General features: G+C 39.6%; 1 protein-coding gene across 1 annotated transcript in view; it reads left to right on the top strand.

Annotated features, from left to right (window-relative positions):
- Nucleotides 1-22677, top strand: part of MSL2 (MSL complex subunit 2) — a 44208-nt gene that overhangs the window by 12821 nt on the left and 8710 nt on the right. The gene's annotated exons all lie outside the window — the stretch shown is intronic.

The following is a 22677-nucleotide window of genomic DNA, read 5'->3' as shown; positions in this document are numbered from 1 at the left end:
TCTCTTCCTGCCTTTCCCCATACCCTTTGTCCATTATGTCCACTTTTCCCAATCCAATGCCACCTCTTCTATGTGGACATTGGATTGGTTGTGTCCATTGCACCTCTATGTCAAGAGGAGGCTCAGATTCCACCTGGATGCTGGATGCAATCCTCCCATTTTCAGTTGTAATCACTCTAGGCTCCATGGTGTGGTGGTTGTCCTTCTTCAACTCCATCTTAGCTGAGTGTGGTAAGTCCAATAAATCAGATTGTAGGTGCTGGAGTCTGTTGAGGCTCAGGATCTGGCTATCACATTGTCAGTCCAGAGATTCAAATCCCCTAAATATATCTTAAACCCCAACATTAACTGCACCTCCAGCACATTATTAGCATTTCTTTTTGCTTCTTTGTTTCTTTTTAGGAGGAATCAGGAACTGAACCCAGGACTGCCCATGTGGGAGGTGGGCATTCAACTGCTTGAGCCACATCTGTTCCTGCTCTAATGTATTATTATTTTTTTCAATAGCATTTTTAAAAATTTATTTTTTATCTATTTCCCCTTCCCCGCCCTCCTCCCCACAGTTGTCTGCTCTCTCTCCATTTGCTGTGTGTTCTTCTGTGTCTGCCTTTATTCTTGTCAGCAGTACTGGGAATCTGTGTCTTGTTTTGTTGTGTCATCTTGCTGCGTCAGCTCTTCATGTATGTGGCCCCACTCTGGGCAGCCTGCACTTTTTTCTCGGTGGGCGGCTCTCCCTAAGGGGAGCAAGCCCCGCACATGGGTCTCCCCTATGCAGGGGTGAGTGGCAGGGCACTCCTTGCGCGCATCAGCACCACGCATGGGCCAGCTGCACACGGGTTAAGGAGGCCTGGGGTTCGAACCGAGGACCTCCCATATGGTAGGTGGACACCCTAACCACTGGGCCAAGTCTGCTTACCTTAATGTGTTTTTGATCTCACCTGTCGTGTCTTTAATTCCCCAGCTCTGTTACTTTCCTTTTCAGATTTTCAGATTCTTCTTTGTGCTCACTCACTGTCTTGTTGTCATTTACCTCTTTTGCCATATTGTCTTTCACCCCATTAATTTGATATTGGGAAATTTCTGTGCATCTCTTTAATTATTTGTTTCAAATACTGCATCTCTTCTGGGGCTTTGATATATTCCTTTTCTTGGGCCATGTCTTCCATTATATGGCTAATAATTTTTGCTGATGTCTAGGCACCTGATTTGGATGGTAGTTCACTCAGATGCTCAATTTCTCTCTCTTTCATAGGGATTTAGTGGCGGAAGGTTGTGTGTTACTGCTGCTCTTTGATTCTTGGTTCAACCTGGATAGTTAGAATTGTCCCTGTTAGTTGCTCAGAACTGGGCACTGGTCCCAGTAATGGATTGCAGACCTGATTTCTAGGGCCTTGGGGAGGAAGACTATAAAGACTGGAAAAAGGCTCTCAGTTACTTCTAATTTCCTAACAGGCACTTCCTTGGTCTCCCAGCAGTTGGTGCTCTTCGGCAGCTCTCTTGGTTCAATGTCTGGTTAGAGTGTGTGCTGCAACCTGGTTCTTGCCTGGAGGTTATGAGCCCTGTTAATTCAAACTTTCTCGGAGACACTTCTCTAGCCTTCTCTGGCAGCCCCCTCCCTTTTCCCAGATAGGAAATAATTTCACTCCCGTTGTGTCCTCAGCAATCAGTCCAGGTAGTAGAAAGGGAGTTGGGAGGGTTGGAGCTCTTCAGTCCTGAGCTGGCTCGGAAGGCAGAGAGTGGCGTGGCCCCAACAGGGCTGGAAGGTCTCTTGGGACACAGCAGAGCAAACTTATGGGTCAAAAGCTGAGTCAGCCTTAGGTTGTGTCCCTTTCTCTCTCCTTTCCTGGGGCAGTGGGTCCCTGGAGACCCCTTTGTAGCAGGCCCAGAGGTCTGAGAATTCTGAAGTGTCTTTAGTAGGGGTGGGATGGGAAGTATGCTGGCAGTAGCAGCTGCTGATTTTAACTCACAGTTCTGATTCTTGTCCTTTGTCCCTCTTTCTTCTTGGCCATGTCTAACCTTCACCTGGTGTCCTAAACCTTAGAAGATTTTTTTCCCAGGCTGTTTCAGCCTGTTGTCTAGCTGTTTTTCTGGGAGAGAAGAGAGTCCCGTGTCTTTCTGGTCTGTCATCTTCCTGGAGGTCCCTCCTGCTTGATGTACTTTGAAGCTGTTGTCAGTTGCATGAAACATTTTGAATGTATGGAATATAGTTATAACTTTTTAATGCCCTTCTTGTCTACTAATTCTGTCATCTATGTCATTTCTGAGTTCGTTTCTGTCGATTTTTCTACTCATTATGGGTTATGGTCATTATGGTTTATCCTCCTTTGTATGCTTGATTAATTTTGATTACATGCTAGATATTGTCAATTTTGCCTTGTTGGAATATTGGATATTTTTTGTACTATAAGTTTTCTTGAATTTTGTTCTGCAATTAGGTTAAGTTACTTGGAGACAGTTCGATTCTTTCGAAGTTTGTTTTAAAGCTTTTGTTAAGTGGGACCAGAGCAGCCTTTAGTCTAGGGCTAATTTTTCCCCACTACTGAGGCAAGAACTTTCTGACTACTTTATCTAATGAGGTTTCCAGGGGATTATTCCCTCTGCCTCTTTCCAGTGGTTCTTTCTCAGACTGAGGGGTAGTTTGTGATGATCATTTCTTAGCTGAAGACTTGAGATGGACCTGTGCAAATCTGGAGCTCTTTACCTGTCTGCTTTTTTATTTCTGGTACTTATTTCTGTCCATCTGCCTTGGCCTCACAGCTCTGTCTCCTCAACTCAGGTAGATCACCAGACTTTGTCTAGTTGCTCTTCCCTTTGCTGCAGCGGGAAAACTTTCTCCAGGTAGTAAGGTGGGGCAGTTGTCACCTTACGTGACAACATAAGGGCTCACTTCACATTTGTTTCCTCCACTCAGCCATCTCTGTCCTGTGCTTCCTGTTGCCCAATATCTGAAAACTGTTGTTTTGTCTAGTTTCTTTTTTTTTTTAAGTTTCAGGCAGGAGAGTAAATCTGGTTTTTCCAGTTTGTCTGGAAGCAGAAATCAGATAATGTTTTAAACATATGTTGCTCAAATACTGCCACTAGTCCTTTGTGGCAATTTAAATAAAATTAGAAAGCCAGTTATTCCATTATACCTAGCTACATTTTTAGTCTCATGTGGCTAATGGCTATATTGGATATTGCAGATATAGAACATTGCCATCATTGCAGAAAGTTCTCCTGAACAGTGCTATAAAAACTAAAAAACTTAGATTTGTTCCTGAAAGCTGTGGGAACATTCAAAGATGCCTTCAGTGTTTTTCATCTCAAGTTTTGATTTTAAAATACTGAACTGGATGGGGTTATGAACAGATTATGAGCTCACTACTAAAAGCCTCTAGAATAATTTTCCACTTTAGTATGAGAAAATCATCTTGATTTTTCACCTTTTATCTTAAATTTATGTTACTTAAAGGTTTATGCTTTTTATCTTTTTAAGAGATAAAATACTTTTGATTCTTTCTTTAAAATGAGGCAATTCAGGGGAACAGTGTAGCTTAGTGGTTTATTGCTTGCTTCTCATTTACGGGGTCTTGGGTTCAATCTCGATACCCCCTTAAAAAGAAAAGCAATTTGAGGAGAGGTCAAGTGAGCATTAGGGTAATTATTGGTGACAGAATGACTGAATCCTCTATCTACCATGATGATTTTATGTATTTTTAAAGACTATAGAGGACAGGTGTAGGTCAAATGGTTCGGTGCCTGCTTCGCTTGTACAAACCAGGTTCAATCACTGGTACCTTCTTAAGAAAAAAAGTCAGTATTTGCTTTATGGTATTTGAAAAGTGTTTGCAAAGACCAGTCTGAAGCCACCTTTAGTTCATCACTTAATAACAAAACACAGAAATGGTGAAAATGGTTCTAAATAAAAAATCCTAAGAATTCTGAACCCCAGGTTACATAAACAGTTTTTAACTTGCATAATATATTAAATTTTAGTCTATGTTAACATTTAAGTGTACAGACAAAATACTACATTTAAAATAGATCTGTACCAAATGATATTCTCTTACACGGTTAATTTAAATAAAGCAAGATCTGTTTCTTGTTAATGGGAAGTAAAAATTTGTCTTTACATGTTTTATTTAATTGGTCTTCATAGTATAATCTAAAAATAGATTGATCAAAATATTTTTTCTTTAAAATTATTTTATCATATTTCCCACTTAAACGATAACATGATTAGAAAAATTCCTTAGGAGTTCTTGTTACTGAAAAAAAGATGACATCAGGGCAAAAAAGGTTAATGTATCTTAGTGGTTCTTTTTTTTTTTTTTTTTTTAAGATTTATTTATTTATTTAATTTCCCCCCCTCCCCTGGTTGTCTGTTCTTGGTGTCTATTTGTTGCGTCTTGTTTCTTTGTCTGCTTTTGTTTCTTTGTCCGCTTCTGTTGTCGTCAGCGGCACGGGAAGTGTGGGCGGCGCCATTCCTGGGCAGGCTGCACTTTCTTTTTCACGCTGGGCGGCTTTCCTCACGGGCGCACTCCTTGCGCGTGGGGGCTCCCCCACGCGGGGGACACCCTTGTGTGGCAAGGCACTCCTTGCGCGCATCAGCGCTGCGCATGGCCAGCTCCACACGGGTCGAGGAGGCCCGGGGTTTGAACCGCGGACCTCCCATATGGTAGACGGACGCCCTAACCACTGGGCCAAAGTCCGTTTCCCTCTTAGTGGTTCTTAATCCTGGTTGTACATCAGAATTACTTGGGGGGCTTTTTGAAAATACACATTCTGGGCAGCATCCCAGACACTGAGTAAAGTCTGGAATAGGCCAGCCAGGTGATTCTAGTCCTTACTCCTGGCCGAGAGTTGTTCTGTCTTAGAATGACTTCTTGTGTGATGTTATTAGGTACACTTTTAAAAAACCATGTGTGCCAGTAAATTTAGGCAATGCCTTGTTAAGCAAGTTTCTTGACAGCTATTCGATATGCTGATATATTTTGGGATGACTCTTCCAAGAGGGTAATAAAGCAAACCTATTAATATTACTTTTGATTCCATGGGAAACCAGTTCAGAAATTTTGGATCTGGACTTTCATTGATTTGATTGATGTTTGTTTTTCAGCTATGAATCAAATTAATTGTGGCTAATTGACCAAACTAGGTTGTATTATTGGTAATTATTTCATGAGAGACCATCATTGTTTTGCTAAAATAAGAAAATAATAGAATGTTCCAGAAGTGTTCTGTAACTGCAAAACACTATAAAAGTCATCCTCACTTAATTATTAAGATAGATGATATCTGGCATTCCCTTCTAATTCTTTCTAGGATATGAAATGAGGCATGACTTGAGTTTTTGTATATGCTGTGAGTCTGAGTGGTTGTACATCTTCCATTTAATAGTGAGTCTGAGTGGTTGTACATCTTCCATTTAATAGTTTATAGCGATTTTTGGATTATTTAGTTTATAATAGTACTTGACTGGTGAGGCTTACTTGGTATAAACTACTGACTTATCAACATAAATACAGGATGTATTTTGTCATAGTTTTAGGTTAATCAAAGAAATACAAAGAGAAACTCTGGCCATTTAACCATTTAGATGCTTATTAAGTGGCTTGGTTTGAGGAGCGTTAATACTTTTAAAACAGCAGTGTTTATTCTTTTTCACTTCTTAGCATACTAGTTCATTCCTTTTACCAAGTGGGAAACATGTGCTTTGTGCCTTATATTTCACCCCAGTTCCCCTGTAAATTTGGCATACTGCTTGGGATGAGAGCTATTACTGCTCTGCCAATATAGTAGTACTTAGTTATTTAAAGTGATATAGTGAATTTTAAAATAATTGTTTGGTCAAGTGGCTGAAATATTCCAGTCTGTATCACCATTTTTAGTGGCTAATGCTTATCTGTCTTTTATCCCCTTTATTGTTTTTAACTAAAATGCCTTTTTTTTTTATGGCATGCTATCATTATTTTTGCTAGTTAATTTTAAGAAAACATTTTAAGACTCAAATAGGACATGGATTAGCAAGCCCCATGGAGAGGGAAATGTTAGGAGGGTTCTTGGTCTCAAATTCATTTCTTTGACCTGAACTTATTTTTGTAGTAGTTCTTATGATATTCATGCATTTTGCCTAGTGATACGATTTTTAAGAGATTTCAACTTCAAGATATGCCTGCAAAAACTATATTTGGCACAAGTTTTGCAAGGCTGAAAATAAGCTTTAAAAAGAACAGAACTTCACAGTTCACAGTTGTCCAAGAACAGTTAAATCATTTGTGCCAATTTGCTAAGTGATACATATGATCTCTTTATGGTGTAGTCATTTTTGTTTTTGGCTGAGTCCAGAGATTATTTCCATGTGTGTATGTATCCAAAGATATCCTACAGGTTATTGTTTGAAAACATATTCTGTCTGCATACTCTGCTTTTAATTTGAGGGTATAATTTTGGTGTTGTAATTCAGAAATGTAACTGTATAGGATAAAAGGTTTGAGAATGCCTTCTTAAATGATGCAGTCACAGACTCTTATCACAGTGCTTGCCTTATAACTGATTCCCACCCCACCCCCAAGAATTATCTATTATTTACATACATGATTGAAGGAGAAATGGTTTATTAAATATTGGTAGCAAAAACAATTGTTAATTTGGAAAAGGTGGAGAATGGGGATATTTATTTAGATCAATGGATTGGATTATGAAAGGAGTATTTTTCAAGTCCTGTTGTAGACCTCTGACATCAGTCGGAGAGGTGGGTTCTCCTCTTCTTTATGTATGTCTTGATATTGTTGGAGACTGAATCTAGGCTGAATGGATCATCACTCAGGTTTAGTAGAGTTATTCTTACACTAGGAGAAGAGAAGAGTATGTGTATGTATTTGGGTTGATGGACATCAATTTATTGCCATTACTAGAAAATTATCTGTTTTACAAAAGAATAATGCTTGTGAAGTGATATCACTTATGAACAGCAGAGCATTCTAATCAAGGGTTTAACATAAATAACACACAGTCTTTTAAGATATGTGATGCTGTAAATTCTTAAGACTGTATAGGTTGAGATTTGTTTTTGTTGAAATGTCTTTATAGAGTAGATATTAATGCCTCATAGCATATATGTTGACTTGAACCATTCAAGATTAACTTTAAAAATTGAGGCCCATGTATAGAGAATCTGAGCAGGGCATCTTCCACCTCTAGTGTATGCACTCTGAGGACTTCCTGGCTCTCACAAACCTGGTGCTAAGTTTCCATCTTCACCTCCCTTTCATTTCCTGCCTCAGTCACTTGCCATTATTGCCAGCATCTATGATTGTTTCCCCCAAAAAGGTTTTATGTCTTTTGTGGCTAATTGTTCTTTTATGACCCCATTTCAGTAATCATTTTGGGGGGAGGGGGTAAGTGGAAAGACACTAACATTTTTTTCCCAGTGGATGCCAGAGACTTAATAGCAGAAGTAGAGATGGTGCTGGATAAATGGAAGAATACTAGCCTTGAGAATCAGTAGACTTGACTTTTATTTCTCATTGCCAGTAACTAGCTATATAATGTTCTGAAAGTCCATCTTAAAATGAGGCCAAAGAACAAGTTGATTTCCAGTGTCATTCCTAACTCCATAGTATTTTTTAATGAATCATTCATTATATCTTTAGGTGCCAACATTGTTTTAAAGATGGAGAAAATAAGTAAATGTCTGCTCTTGAGTGAGACCCACTGAATGGTGACAATATAATTGATAAATGTTATAATAGGAGAATGTACCAAAGTGCTTTCTGAACAATCTGATGAGAGAGAATTAAGAAAGCCTCCTTCTTGGGTGTCATTTGAGTTGATTGTTGAATGAATAGTTTACCATAAAAGGAAGGAAGAAAGACATTCTAGGAAGAGCAAATTACAGAGGAATGAGCAAACATTCTTCATGAAGCATGTCTCATGTTAGGTGATAATGGATTATGGAATTCGTGGAGTTAGTGGTGGGAGGTGTGTGTGTGTGTGTGTGTGTGTGTGTGAGTGAGTGTGAGGTGGATTGGGGCCAGATTTGGAAAGGACTTACATGTCATTCTAAAGCAGGGATACTTAATCTTTTTTGTTCCACAGACCCCCTCTGCCAGTCAGGTGAAAATCACATACCCCTTATAAGTTCACACTCTACTGTGTATTATTTAATAAATATATCATACCCACACCAAATGTCTCCACAAGAATAATGGCTTTTTGAATTTCATTTCAAGCTCACAGACCCCTTTCTTAGAACCCCTGTTCTAAAGGCTTTGGATTTTACAGGCTGCTTGAAGAAAAGAAGAAAGGCAAATAATCAGAGTTGTGTTTTAGAAAGATCACTTTGGTAGTAGGGTGGAAGATGAGTTGATTGGATTAGGTGAAGATAAGGCAGGAAAATAAGCTAGAAAATTCTTGTAGTATTCAGCATGAGAAATGATGAGAGTTTGATTAAGGCAGGAGGGAGTAATGATGGGAATAAAACCTGAAGGAACAGAGCAGATGTGGCTCAAGCAGTTGGGCACCAGCCTCCCACCTGGGAGGTCCTGGGTTAGGTTCCTGGTACCTCCTAAAGAAGACAAGCAGACGCAGTGAATAGATGCAAGAGCAGGAGTGGATGTGGCACGAGAGATTGGGCACCCGCCTCCTACATGGGTCGTCCTGGGTTCAGTTCCCAGGGCCTCTTAAAAGAAGACAAGTGGACAGACACAATGAGCAGACACAGCAAGCAGACTGATAAGAAACAAACCTGACGGGTGTATTTGACAGACTTTTGGAAGTTATATTTTGTTTCCTAGGACTGCTGTAACAAATCACCACAGACTTTGTGGCTTAAAACAATAGAATTTTATTCGCCCACAGTTCTGAAATTCAATGTCAAGGTGTTGGCAGGGTTGGTTCCTTATGGAGGGAGAAGCTTTCCCATGCCTCTCTTTCTGGCTGCTTTTGGTTGCTGGCAATCCTTGATGCACCTTGGCTTGTAGTGCGTCACTCCAGTTTCTGCCTTTGTCTTCACGTGGCCTTCTTATAATGACATTAGTCATTGGATTCAGGGTCTACCCTAATCCAGTATGGCCTCATCTATGTACATTTACAAAGACCCTATTTCCAAAAAGCATTACGTTGCGAGGTTCTGAGTAGACATGAATTTTGGGGTACACCATTCAACCCAGTACAGGTATGCAATGAGACTTGGGGAAATGACTAGATAGATGTGAGGTTGAAGTGAAGAAAAAATTTTATGTGGTTTCAAGGTATCTCATTTGGTTTCTGAGTAAAGTGTCAGCATCCGAAAGAATGAGAGATAGATGAAGGAGAAAGGGCAGGTTTTAGGTAAGAGTATAGGGAAGATTCATATTTGCTCATGTTGAACCTGAGTTGTCTGTGAGTTATTGAGTGGAGATGGGATTTCTAAAAGTCAGTTAGATATGTGGGTTTCAGGCTCAGAAGAAGAAAGATTTGAGCTGGAGATACAGATTTGGCAGTAAACAGTTTATGAATGGTAGTAACATTACTTTTATGAGCAAATCACTCTGGAAGGAGTGTGTAGAGCAAACTTAAAAGTTGGAGTAGTGTACTATTTCTTCTTCGAAGGGGGAACGGTTCATGATCCATGTTAGATTCTGTGCTACAATTAAAAAACAAAACAAAACTTTTTATACTCTCAGTTATAGGGTAGTTACAAAGAAGTACAAAACCCATACAGAGAACTCCAGCATACTTTTATATCCCCAGATACCCACATCTACCAATTTGAACAATTTGTCACATTTGCCATATGATTCTATCCATTCATTCTTGTGAAGTATTTTAAAGCAAATCCCAGACAATACTCATTTCACCCATCAATACTTTTGTTTGTGTCCTTTAAAAAAAAGATGGTTCTCTGCATAACCACAATACAGGGCAGTAATTCCTTAATGTCTAATTCCTGCTTTTAAATCATATGTCCCTGCTTGTCCCCAAGAATTCAGATTTGTTCAAAGTAGGATTCCAACAAGGGTCCCACGTTCCATTTGGTTGTTAGGTCTCCTTGATCCTTTTAATTTAGGACAATCTCCATATTATATAACCTTATATTAATATAAAATTTTTCACATGTGCAGAAAAGTTGAAAGGATTATTTGGTAAATACCCTGTATCTACCACCTAGATTGCTGTAATTAATATTTTTCTCTCTTTACTTTATTGCAAATCTATTTATCCTTAATTTTAAAAAAAAGTTAATTTACTGGTAATTGTGATAAAATATATATAACAAAATCATTTTAACCATTTTAAGCAGAAAATTCTTTGACATTAAGTAGACCAACAGTACCGTGTAACTTTCACCACTGTCTACTTCCAGACTGTTTTCTTCATCCCACACCAGAACTTTCATACTCAGCAGTAACTGCCCATTCTCCCCTACCCCCATGTCTTCTTTCCATCTCTGAATTTGTTTATTCTTTCATCTTGAGAGATAAAGTTTTTGTCCTTTTGTGTCTTATTTCAGTCAGCCTGATGTCTTCAGTGTTCATTATGTTGTAGCATGTACCAGCCTTCACTTCTTTTTATAACTGAGGTAATCTTCCATTGTATGGATATACCACCTTTTGTTTATCCATTCATCTGGATAAACACATGGATACATGGGTTGCTTCCACCTTTTGGCTATTGTAAATAATGGTGTAATGAACATAGGTGTAGACGTATTTATCCGAGCCTTTGTATTTTAATTCTTTTGGGTATATACTTAACTGGCCATTTGATTATCTTTTTTGGGGAAATGTCTCTTCAAATGTTTGCCCTTTTTTTTTTTAAAAGACTGCTTTAATTCCTTGATCATTTTTCTATATAGAACATCTAAAATAATTTTTCATTTCTTTCGATTTTAATTTTACTGAAATTATTTTCATTGGGACCATTTCTTTTCCATGTAACCTTTAAAATGAGGATTTGAATTTTTAGCTTTTAAAATTTTTTCACATCTAATTTGTCCATGATAATTTCTTAACCTATTGAAGTTATTGCCATTGTTAATTTTATGATCCTTATTACTGCCAAGTCCAGTGTTCACAGGAGCATTTTTTTTGTCATTAAAAATTTTTGCTAGGCATTTTAGCCATTGTCAGTTTTCTTTTGTGTGTTCCCCCTGTCTCATGTGTTCTGGCAGCTCTGACCTGTCACTAATCTTAATTTCCCCAACAATCTGGTTAGAATTTTAGTGGGGTTAAAGGGCTTGCTTCATCAGTAATTAAGACATCATTTATATAGTCACTGGGAAACATAAAATTTCATAGGATGGCCATCTTTACCACAGTGGCATTTTGGAGTGAGTGAATTTCCAGTTACTTTGTTCAGAAGTGGGACCAGCTTTTATTTTAAAGTTTGCTAAGAGGGTAATGCTGTGCTTTTTTGCTTAATTTTTTTTCCTTTTTAGATTTATTTATTTATTTAATTCTCCCCCTCCCCCGGGGGTCTGTTCTCTGTGTCTGTTTGCTGCGTCTTGTTTCTTTGTCCGCTTCTGTTGTCGTCAGCAGCACAGGAAGTGTGGGCGGCGCCATTCCTGGGCAGGCTGCACTTTCTTTCACGCTGGGCGGCTCTCCTTATGGGGCGCACTCCTTGTGCGTGGGGCTCCCCTACGCGGGGGACACCCCTGTGTGGCAGGGCACTCCTTGCGCGCATCAGCACTGCGCATGGCCAGCTCCACACGGGTCAAGGAGGCCCGGAGTTTGAACCGGGGACCTCCCATGTGGTAGACGGACGCCCTAACCACTGGGCCAAGTCCATTTCCCTGCATCTCTTATTCTCTCTCCTGTATCTCTTTTTGTTGTGTCAGCTCTCCACATGGGCCAGCACTCCATGTGGGCCAGCCCTCCACATGGGCCAGCTTGCCCTCACAGGAGGCCCTGGGCATTGAACCCTGGACCTCCTATATGGTAGACGGGAGCCCAACTGGTTAAGCCATATCCACTTCCCCTCACATCATTTTTGATGTCTGGAGATCTCTTGTAGTGCCTTAGGTTTTTGAGGGCATTAGTTGTTAATTCTTGTTTTGGATGTAGACAATGTAAAAATTTGGGTCAAGGAGGCCCGGGGTTTGAACCGCAGACCTCCCGTGTGGTAGATGGACGCCCTAACCACTGGGCCAAGTCCGTTTTCCCTTGTTTCCTTATGATAAGTAGAAGTTTCTATCCCTTATATAGAGAAAGAGGCAAGCTGATTTGAGTCTTAGGTATAGTTTGTCTGTTTTTTTTATTTAGTTTGGTGATGTGGGTTACTTTCTGACTTACACTGCCTTGATGCTGGCAGTGATTCCCGGTGGGGCAGGTATAAGGATGCATGTCAGTCAGTCCAAGTACTAACTTTGGCCTAAATACTGTAATGATTTGAATGATCTATGGTAAGTGTTTTTAATAAAAGGAAAGGGTAAGGCCCTGAAAAACATGGTGGTTGGGAAAAATAAGTTAGCAATGTTTTTTATGAGTGAGTTAAAACTACCGTTTTCTATGTCTTTTTTCCCTTAAAATTAAATCTTAAAATCTATTTAACATTATTTAAAAAGGCTAAGTTCGTTAGGTAATGGCATTGTGGTTACATAAAAATTTGTAGTGATTAATACTAATGTATATAAAGGTGAATTAGTAATTCTTGGTGTTTGCTTTAAAATACTTTTAAGAGCAAAGGGTGGGTAGATGAAGCAAAAGTGACAAACTTAATTATTGAATCTGGGTGATGGGTATATAGAGGTTAATTACACTATTATCTTTGAAAATTTTCATAATAAAAAGCTTCACAAAATTAAGAGCATTGGGAAGTGGACTTGGCCCAGTGGTTAGGGTGTCGTCCTACCACATGGGAGGTCCGCGGTTCAAACCCTGGGCCTCCTTGACCCATGTTGAACTGGCCCATGCACAGTGCTGATGTGCGCAAGGAGTGCCGTGCCACACGGGTGTCCCCCGCGTAGGGGAGCTCCACGCACAAGGAGTGTACCCTGTAAGGAGAGCCGCCCAGCGCGAAAGAAAGTGTAGCCTGCCCAAGAATGGCGCGGCACACATGGAGAGCTGACATAACAAGATGACAACAACAACAACAACAAAAAAGAAACAGATTCCTGGTGCCGCTAATAAGGATAGAAGCGGTCACAGAAGAACACACAGCGAATGGACACAGAGAGCAGACAACTGAGGGGTGGGATGGGGAGAGAAATAAATAAAAAAATTAATCTTGAAAAAAAATTGAGTATTAAAAATCTAATATTAAATATCCTGTTAATTATCAACAGATAATGTATTCTCGGAATTTCCCAGAATGACCATTGTGATATTGTAAAACTAAGTCTTAATCTCTCTTTTTTAAAAATTGTGGTAAAATGTATGTCTTAGTTTCAAATCTTAATTGAATTTTTTTTTAAAGATTTATTTAGTTTTTTCTCCCTCCCCCCCCCAGTTGTTTGTTCTCTGTGTCCATTTGCTGCACCTTCTGTGTCTGCTTCTGTTGTTGTCAGCGGCACGGGAATCAGTGTTTCTTTTTGTTGCGTCATCCAAAGAGAGAACTCCAGTATACACAGATCCACCGATTTTAGCATTTTACCACATTTGCCGTACCATTCTATTGTCTGTCTGTCCATCTAGCATCAGTCCATTTTGAACACTTGAGTGTGTATACATCTTGTTCCTTGAACACTTAATATGACTTTGTACATTTAAAGCTTACATATAAAGCTTACAGTCTGTATTCCAATTTTTCATGTCCTAATGTCTGTGTGTGTGCCTTAAAGTGTAATTTATTGAAAAGAAAAAAACTCAGTCACTACAGTTATTTGAAATGATGTTCCTGACAGAAGAAGCACCTAGCAGAATAATTTTTAAACAAAATTCCCATCATAGAAACTTAGTAAAGACTGTGTTTTTATTTATTTATTTGTTTATTTTTTGGAAGTACTGGGGCTGGGGATTGAACCCAGGACCTCGTATATAGGAAACCTGCATTCAACCACTGAGCTATACTGGCTCCCAGTAAAGATTTTAATGTACTCTGATTAGATGGTCTTCATAATGCCATGACACAGTTGAAGCCTTTGGATAGGATAGTTTTTTAATGATAAACAGGAGAAATTAAGAACGTGAGATTTTCAGTCACACCAAGAGCCATTGCAGTAATTTCACCAATCTGACATAATGTCAGTGTTTTCAGAGTTCTCAAAGGCAATGAGTTAAACATCTGGAGTGGGAATGTGATATCCTCCATGATTTATGGAGAATAATTCCAAGAGGCATAGAGGTAGGCAGCAAACTGGTAGAATTGTTGGAAAAGCTCCTGAGAAATGGGTGTTTCTGATTCATTACCTTCGTATAGGCACTCTCAGTTAGAAGTGGTTCTATTTCTTTGTTCTGTGACGTTCCTCCAGGCATGGGTGGTATTATACTTCTTCTCTTGGAATATATTTCTGGGTACACATAGCTTGTGATTGGAGTTGGTTGTATTTGTTCAGACAAACAATCTGCCAAATTGAGTTGGGAGAGTTTGTCCTGTGGAATGTGCTACTCAGTTTATTGGGATCAATTTCCTTTACTTAATGAACTGCTGCTAGATTCCTTCTCAGCATCTGCTGTGACATATTTCTCATTTAATTCCTTCCTGTGTACTTCAGTTCATTGTACTCTTTCTCACAGAAGTTCTCTCTGCCTATTCAGTTCACTGATATCTACCGCTCTCAACTCTGTAGAGCAGAGCAAACCTGAGAAACCCTCTCTCTCTGAGGACTTCCTTGCTGCTGTCTTGTTCATTTTCATTACGTTCTACGTTTCTAAGAGGAAGTTTAGACCTGGCAAGGGCATGAGGCATGTGAGCCATGAGGCAGGTGAGAATGAGGGGCTTCATGTTTGCCAAAGTAATTATAGAGCCAACCAGAAGAAGATAAATGTTGGGTGAAGTCTGGGAAGTCTCAGGTGCAAGCTTCTGTGTTCCTCCTTGTGGAGTTCAACTATTGAAGCGCACCCAAGGCTTTGGGTTTCCAGAGATTTATATGGGTTTTATTATGTAGGCATGGTTGATGGAATCAGTGCTCATGTGGTTGAACTCAGTCTCCAGCCCCACTCTTCTCCCAGAGTTTGGGGAGGTGGGCCAATAATATTGAGCCTTTTTTCCTCCCGTATCAGATGTCATAATAACTTTTCTTTTGAGGTGAAGTGTAGAAATGAATATTTAGTCTTTCTCTGGTTCAGTTCAGCATCATTTAATACTGCTTAAACAGGGCACATAAATATCAAATCTGTTTTGTTACAAACCACATGTACTTGTAAAGGAAAGTAATCCCTGTGAGATATTACAGCTTAAGGATCCAAGGCAGTGTTATGAGAAAATTTTTTTTGTCATGAACCAAACTTTTTTTTAATCTGGTTGTGTCATCATCTTTTTGGTGCATCGCAATAGCTTATCAGTGAATGATATGTTACCTTTGACTCAGATTGCCCATCTGTTTTATTTTTTAGGATCAATTTTTAAAAAAAAGACTTATTTATTTCTCACCACCCTCCTGTCTTTTCCTTGCTATGTCTGTTTGTCTTCCTTGTTTCTTTAGGAGGCACTGGGAGCCCAGCCCAGGAGGGAGGTGCCTAATCACTTGAGCCACCTTTGCTCCCTGCTTTGTTGTCTCTCTCATTATGCTTTTTTCTTTTCTTTTCTTTAGGAGGCAACGGGAACCTCTGCTCCCTGCATTGGTGTGTGTCTCACGTTTTTTCTTCTTGTGTCTCTTGTTGTGTCAGCTTGCCACACCTGCCCGTCCTGCCAGCTCATTGTCTTCTTTGGGAGGCACTGTGATCCGAACCAGCACCTTCCCACATAGTAGGTGGGAGCACAGTCGCCTGAGCCACATCCGCTTCCCAGATGTGTTTTTGTAATTTTAAAAGTATCTGATATTTCTTCATTTGGAGGTCGGGTTGGGCTTCCTTAGAGACATATAGTAGGTATCTGGATAGCTGGCAGTCCTAGCTAAGGATCCCCTGAGCCTTATTCTTTGTTTCTCAGATTGCAAGAGCTGTGTTAATTGTGAAAACTCTTTGGGGAACCATTTGAGGGTTAGAAGGGTGAGCTGAGTTGCATCAAAATGGTTTATCTATAGGCATTTTTAATGTAGATTACAATTTCAAAGAGTTGAGATTTGTATTGGAGCATGGTTGGGCAATCTGGTCCAAGAGGTAGTAAGAGGCCAGGTATTGGAAGTACTTAAGAACTTAATGATGGTGGAGATACACCATGAATCAGTAAGTGTTAGTTTTAATACCTTTTCTAGCCTATTTTCAGCTGTCAGGACTAGGCATGGTTACTCTCCTTATACCTTGTAGGAGAATACAAGGATGTGTAAAGTCCCTTTTTTTTTTTTTTAAAGATTTTATTTATTTTATTTAATTCCCCCCCCCTCCCCTGGTTGTCTGTTCTTGGTGTCTATTTGCTGCGTTTTGTTTCTTTGTCCGCTTCTGTTGTCGTCAGCGGCATGGGAAGTGTGGGCGGCGCCATTCCTGGGCAGGCTGCTCTTTCTTTTCACGCTGGGCGGCTCTCCTCACGGGCGCACTCCTTGCGCGTGGGGGCCCCACGCGGGGGACACCCTTGCGTGGCACGGCACTCCTTGCGTGCATCAGCACTGCGCATGGCCAGCTCCACACGGGTCAAGGAGGCCCGGGCTTTGAACCGCGGACCTCTCATATGGTAGACGGACGCCCTAACCACTGGGCCAAAGTCCGTTTCCCGTAAAGTCCCTTAAGTGCTTAGAGGTGTAGGAGAGTTTTTGATTGACACAAATGGTGGAAAGAATAGTGATAGAATGAAGGCAAGAAGGGGTTCAAAATGGTGGTATTTAAATTATATCATTCTTCATTTATGAGTTGGCATACTCTTATAAAGAGAAACTTCTCATCAATGATTTGGTTATTTGGTAGTATAGTGTATGTAGTAAAATCATAATAAATGCTTGATTCTTGCTCTTTATCAGGTTTCAAAATATTGAGTTGGTTCTTATAGCATCCTGTAACTGATTTTTTTATGTACTAATGAACTCATAGATCTGAACACTTCTGATATTTTTCATTTCATTGCAGTTATTCATCCTCAGAATATAGAGTTGGTGTTCTGTGTTAAAAAGTCACTTACATATTTACATTTTAAAGTTAAACACAGAGACATCTACCCCTGTGTTCTTTCCACTTTTTTCTCTCATTCCCAACTGGCATATTTCACTTAGCATAATGTTTTTGAAGTTCATCCAGGTTGTGGTATGTACTAATAGTTTGTTCCTTTTAATTGCTGAACAGTATTCCATTCTGTGAATATACTGCATTTTATTTATCCACTCACCAGTTGATGACATTTGGATTGTTTCCAGTTTTTGGTTATTACGAATAATGCTGCTATAAATATTCACATACTTTTTTTTGCATGGAAATATGGTTTCATTTATTCTCTTGGATAGGTTCCTAGGAGTGGAATTGCTGTGTTGTGTGGTAAATTTGTTTAACTTTATAAGAAGCTACCAACTGTTTTCCAGAGTGGTGGTATCATTTCACATTCTCACCAGCATAAAACAAGGATCCCACTTTCTCCACCTCTTTGCCAACATTTGATTTTTTAGAATTCAGCCATTCTAATGTGTATGTAGCAGTATAATCGTTTTAATTTCCCTGACTAATGATGTTGAACATATTTGCACATGCTTGTTAGGCATTCATATATTTTTTCTTTGGTGAAATGTTCATATTTTGCTCACTTTTTATGTTGAGTTGTTTGCCTTCTAATAGATTTATTTGTAAGGTGTGTATATATATATTCTAGTTATAAGCCCTTTGTCAGCGAAATAATTTGTATATATTTTCTCTCCATCTGTGGCTTATCTTTTCATTTTCCTGATGGTGTCTTTTTTAAATATGTATTTAGCAGCAAGCAAAAAATTTTATTGTGCATTTATAAAATACTTTTTTTTTTTAATTTTTAAAAATTAAAGTTAATAGATCACAAGGAATGTTACATTAAAAAAACAAGAAACATAAGAGGTTTCCATATAAGCCACTCCCCACCACCCACCGCATTTTTGTAAATTGTATTTTTTTGAAGATAATATATATCACCAAAAAAATGTTTACACTAAAGAGTATAAGAGGTTCCTGTATACCGCCCCCCCCCAGTCCTCCCACACTAACAACCTCCCTCATCATTGCGGTACACTCATCGGTGAACACATTTTGGGGTACTGCTGCACTACACAGATAATAGTTTACCCTGTAGTTTGCACTTTCCCCCAGTACATTCAGTGGGTTATGGCAGGATGTATAAGGTCCAGCATCTGACCCTGCAATATCATTAAGGACAACTCTAAATCCCACAAATGCCCCCACATCACATCTCTTCTACCCCCTCCCTGCCCTCAGCAACTACTGTGGCCACTTTCTCCACCTTGATGCTAAAATTTCTTCTTTTACTCGTCAAAATAGTTTTATAGTAGAATATCAGTCCACTCTAGTCCATATTTTATTCCTCCATTCTGTGGACCCTGGGATGGCTATATCCCCTCCACCTCTAGATCAAGAGGCGGCTTAGGTTCCACATGGATGATGGATGCAATTCCTCTACTTGCAGTTGTGGACACTCTTGGTTCCCTGGTGTGGTGTTTGACTATCTTCACCTCTAGCTGACCTGAGTAAGAGCAACGAACCAGAGAGTAGGTGTCACCACTCTACTGAGGCTCAGGGCCAAGCTGGCACTTGGGCAGTCCAGAGATTCAAGTCTCCTAAGTATGGACCATCCCTAGCGCCAACCACAGGGTCAGTAAAAGTAACAGAAGAGGCATGTGTAGAAAAGTCACATCTGAGTCCAGCTCCGTCACACTCAGGAGCACAAATTCCAAAGTAGGGCCCTCTGACATGGCACAGAAGTCCAAATCCATCTGCTATTACTATATACCCTGTGGATCTCCATAGCCTTCAGGAGAACCAGTATCTAGGGTTGTAAGTGCGGCCCCTCTGATGACCTCCTGACTCTTTTTGGAAGACTCTTAGCCATATCAACTCATTTGTCTTTGCCATTTTCCTCTTTTATTCAAGGTCAAAGAGCAGTTTTTAACACTTGGTCCAACCCTGATGGTGCCTTTTGAAGCACAGAGATTTAAGTTTTGAGGAAATCCAAATTTCCTTTTTTTTTAGTGGTTGTGTTTTAGTGTCAGTTTAAGAACTTATTGCCCAACTGCATGTCTTGAAGATTTTCTCCTGTTGTAGAATTTTCTTAGTTTTAGATCTTATATTAGGTTGTGATCAGTTTGATTAATTTTTGTGTATGGTGTGAGGTTAAGGATCTGAGTTCTTTTTTTGGAGTGTGAGTTCATGTCAGTATATATTTGCATCCTATACCATGTGTTGAAATACTGTCCTTTCCGTATTGAATTATGTGTGTGTCTTTGTCACATATCAGGTGACCATAAATGTAAGAATTTCTTTCTGGACTCATTTCTTTTTCCTTAATCTGTATGCCTACTCTTGTGCTGCTACCACATTGTCTTAATTACTGTGGCTTCACAGTAAACCTTGAAATTTGATAGTGTAAGGCCTTCCAACTTTGTTCTTTTTCAAAATTGTCTTGGCTATCCTAGGTTCTTTATGTTTCCCTGTAAATTTTAGGATCAGTTTGTCAATTTATTTTTAAAAACCCACCTGCAATTCTGATAAGGATTACATTGAATTTATAGAACAACTTGGAGAGAGGTGCCATCTTGACAATATTGAGTCTTTCAATCCATGAACATAAAATGCCTATTTCTTTAGATTTTCTTTATATCAGCAGCGTTTTGTAACTGTGCACCTGCAATTCTTGTACTTTTTTTGTTAAATTTGTAAGTTTTTTAATACTTTTTTTTTTTTTTAAAGATTTATTCATTTATCAGCCCCCTCCCCCCGGCCGTCTGCTTTCTGTGTCCATTCACTGTGCATTTTTCTATGTCTGCTTGTCTTCTCTTTAGGTGGCACTGGAAACCAATTCTGGGACTTTCTGGAGTGGGAAGAGAGGTGCTCTTGTGCCACCTCAGCTTCCTGGTCTGCTGCGTCTTTTATTGTCTATCCTCTGTGTCTATTTTTGTTGTATCATCTTGCTGTACCAGCTCTCTGCTTGAGCCAGCTTGCCATGTGGGCCAGCTAACCGCAGGGGTCAGCACTTCGCTTGGGCCAGCTCACCATGTGGGCCAGCTTGCCTTCACCAGGATGCCTTGGGAATTGAACCCTGGACCTCTACCATATGGTAGATGGGAGCCCAATCACTTTTTTGGATGCTCTTGTGAATGGAATTTCTTTTTAAAATTTCGATTTCACATTGTTCATTACCAGTGTATAGAAATACACTTGGTTGCTGAGTACCTTGCTAACCTCATCTGTTGTAATATATAGTTAGTATGTGTGTGTATTGAGATTTTTTTAATACAGGATTTTGTAAAGTAAATTTGTAAAACAATTTTACTTAAAACTAACAACAACAATGAAACCATATTGTACCATCTGGAACCTCTAGCTCTAGTACAGTATGGAGTTAGATTTGGCAAAAGCATACATTATTTCCTTATGATCCTTGAGGGCTTTTACTATTAAGTATGGTGTTGGCTGTAGGTTTTTCATAGATGTCCTCACCAGGTTGAAGAAATGTCCTTCTGTTTGTGGTTTAAGTGTTTTTTGTTTTTTAATGGTGAATGTGAGTAGGTGTTAATCATATATTGCTGGGTTCTGTTTGCTTTGTTAAAGACTTTTGCATCTGTTCATGAGGAATTTTTGTCTCTCTTTTTGTTTCTGGCTTTGGTATCAGAAAGAATAGTACTAGCCTCATAGAATGAGTTGGGTGGATAGTGTTTTCTGTTTTTGGGTTTTATTTCCTAGAATTTACCAGTGAAGCCATTGGGCACTGGAGTGTTCTTCCTTTTTTTCAATTGTGGGAACATATATATATAATAACAAAAATTTGCCATTTTAGTCATTTTTAAATGTACAGTTCAGTGACATTAATTACCTTCAAAATGTTTGCTATCTCCACCTTCCATTACGAAAACTTCTTTGTCATCCCAAACAAACTTTCACCCATTAGCAATAACTCCCTTTCCTCAGTCCCTGGCAGCCTTTAATCTACTTTCTGTCTCTGTATTTGCAAATTTAAGTGGAATCAAATTATATTTATTTGTGTCTGGTTTATTTTACTTAGCAAAACATTTTCAAAGGTTATTCATGTTGTTGCATGTGTCAGAACTGCATTCCTTTTTATGGCTGAATATGTATTCACTGTACGAATATACTACATTTTGTTTATCCATTTATCTATTGATGGACACTTGGATTGCTTTTCTACCCTTTGCTTTTGTGAACAGTACTGTGAATATTAGTGTAACAGTATCTCATTGTTTTCAGCTCTTTGGGTTATATATCTAAGAATTGAATTGCCAGACCACAGTAATTCTGTATTGAATGAACTTGGAGCAACCACCAAATTGTTTTCCACAGTGGCTGAATCATTTCACATTCCCACCTGCTGTGCATGAGAGTTCCAATTTCTCTACATCCTCATCACTTCTTATTTCCTGTTTTGTTTTAATTATAGCCATCCTAGTTGATGTGATGTGGTAGCTCATGCATTTGATTTGCATTTCCCTAATGACAAATGATTTTGAGCATTGTTTCAGTTTGCTAAAGGCTGCTGGGAGCAGTATGCCAGAAATGTGTTGCCTTTACAGTGGGAATTTATTAGGTTAAAAGCTTAGAGTTCTGAGGCTGTGAAAATGTCCAAATCAAGGCATCATCAGAGATGCTGTCTCACAGAAGGTCAGTTGTGGGCCATCAGGGCACATGGCGGCATCATCTAAAGATGCTTTCTCTCTGAGCTCAGCTGTGGGTAATCAGGCATATGTCTCTCCCCTCTTTTCCAGGCCTCTCTCAGCCATTGGTGGACCTGAGCTACATTGGCTTGCCTGAGTTTGTTTTGCATGTTCGTTTTTTCAGGAGGCACCGAGAACCAAACCTGGGGACCTTCCTTGTGGGAGGTGGGCTTTCAACTGCTTAAGCCACATCTGCTCCCTCCTTTGGATTCAAGTTGCTAGTATTTTGTTGGAGGTATTTCCATTCACATTAATAAAGCATATTGTCTTGTGGTTTTCTTGTGATGTCTTTTTCTAACATTAGTAGCAGGGAAATCCTGGCCTCATAGAAGGAGTAAGGAAGTGTTCACTTCAATTTTTTTGAGAGATTTTGAGGAGGATTGTTGTCAGTTCTTTAAGTTAATGGTAGAATTAACCACTGAAGCCCACTGGTCTTAGGCTTTTCTGCATTGGGAATATTTTGATTAGTGATTATGTCTGTACTTGTTTTCTATTATTTCCTTGAGTCACTTTTGGTAGTTTGTTGTTTTTTTTGTAAAGATTTATTTATTTATTTAATCCTCCCCCACCCCCCCGCCCCAGTTGTCTGTTCTCTGTGTCTGTTTGCTGCGTCTTGTTTCTTTGTCCGCTTCTGCTGTCGTCAGCGGCACGGGAAGTGTGGGCTGCGACATTCCTGGGCAGGCTGCACTTTCTTTTGCGCTGGGCGGCTCTCCTTATGGGGCGCACTCCTTGCGCGTGGGGCTCCCCTACGTGGGGGACCACCCCTGCATGGCAGGGTACTCCTTGCGCGCATCAGCACTGTGCATGGGCCAGCTCCACACAGGTCAGGA

Source organism: Dasypus novemcinctus, chromosome 4 (assembly GCF_030445035.2).
Source record: "Dasypus novemcinctus isolate mDasNov1 chromosome 4, mDasNov1.1.hap2, whole genome shotgun sequence".
Taxonomy (NCBI): Eukaryota; Metazoa; Chordata; class Mammalia; order Cingulata; family Dasypodidae; genus Dasypus; species Dasypus novemcinctus.
The sequence above is the reverse complement of the archived record's forward strand: the minus strand, read 5'-3'. Positions and strand labels throughout refer to the sequence as shown.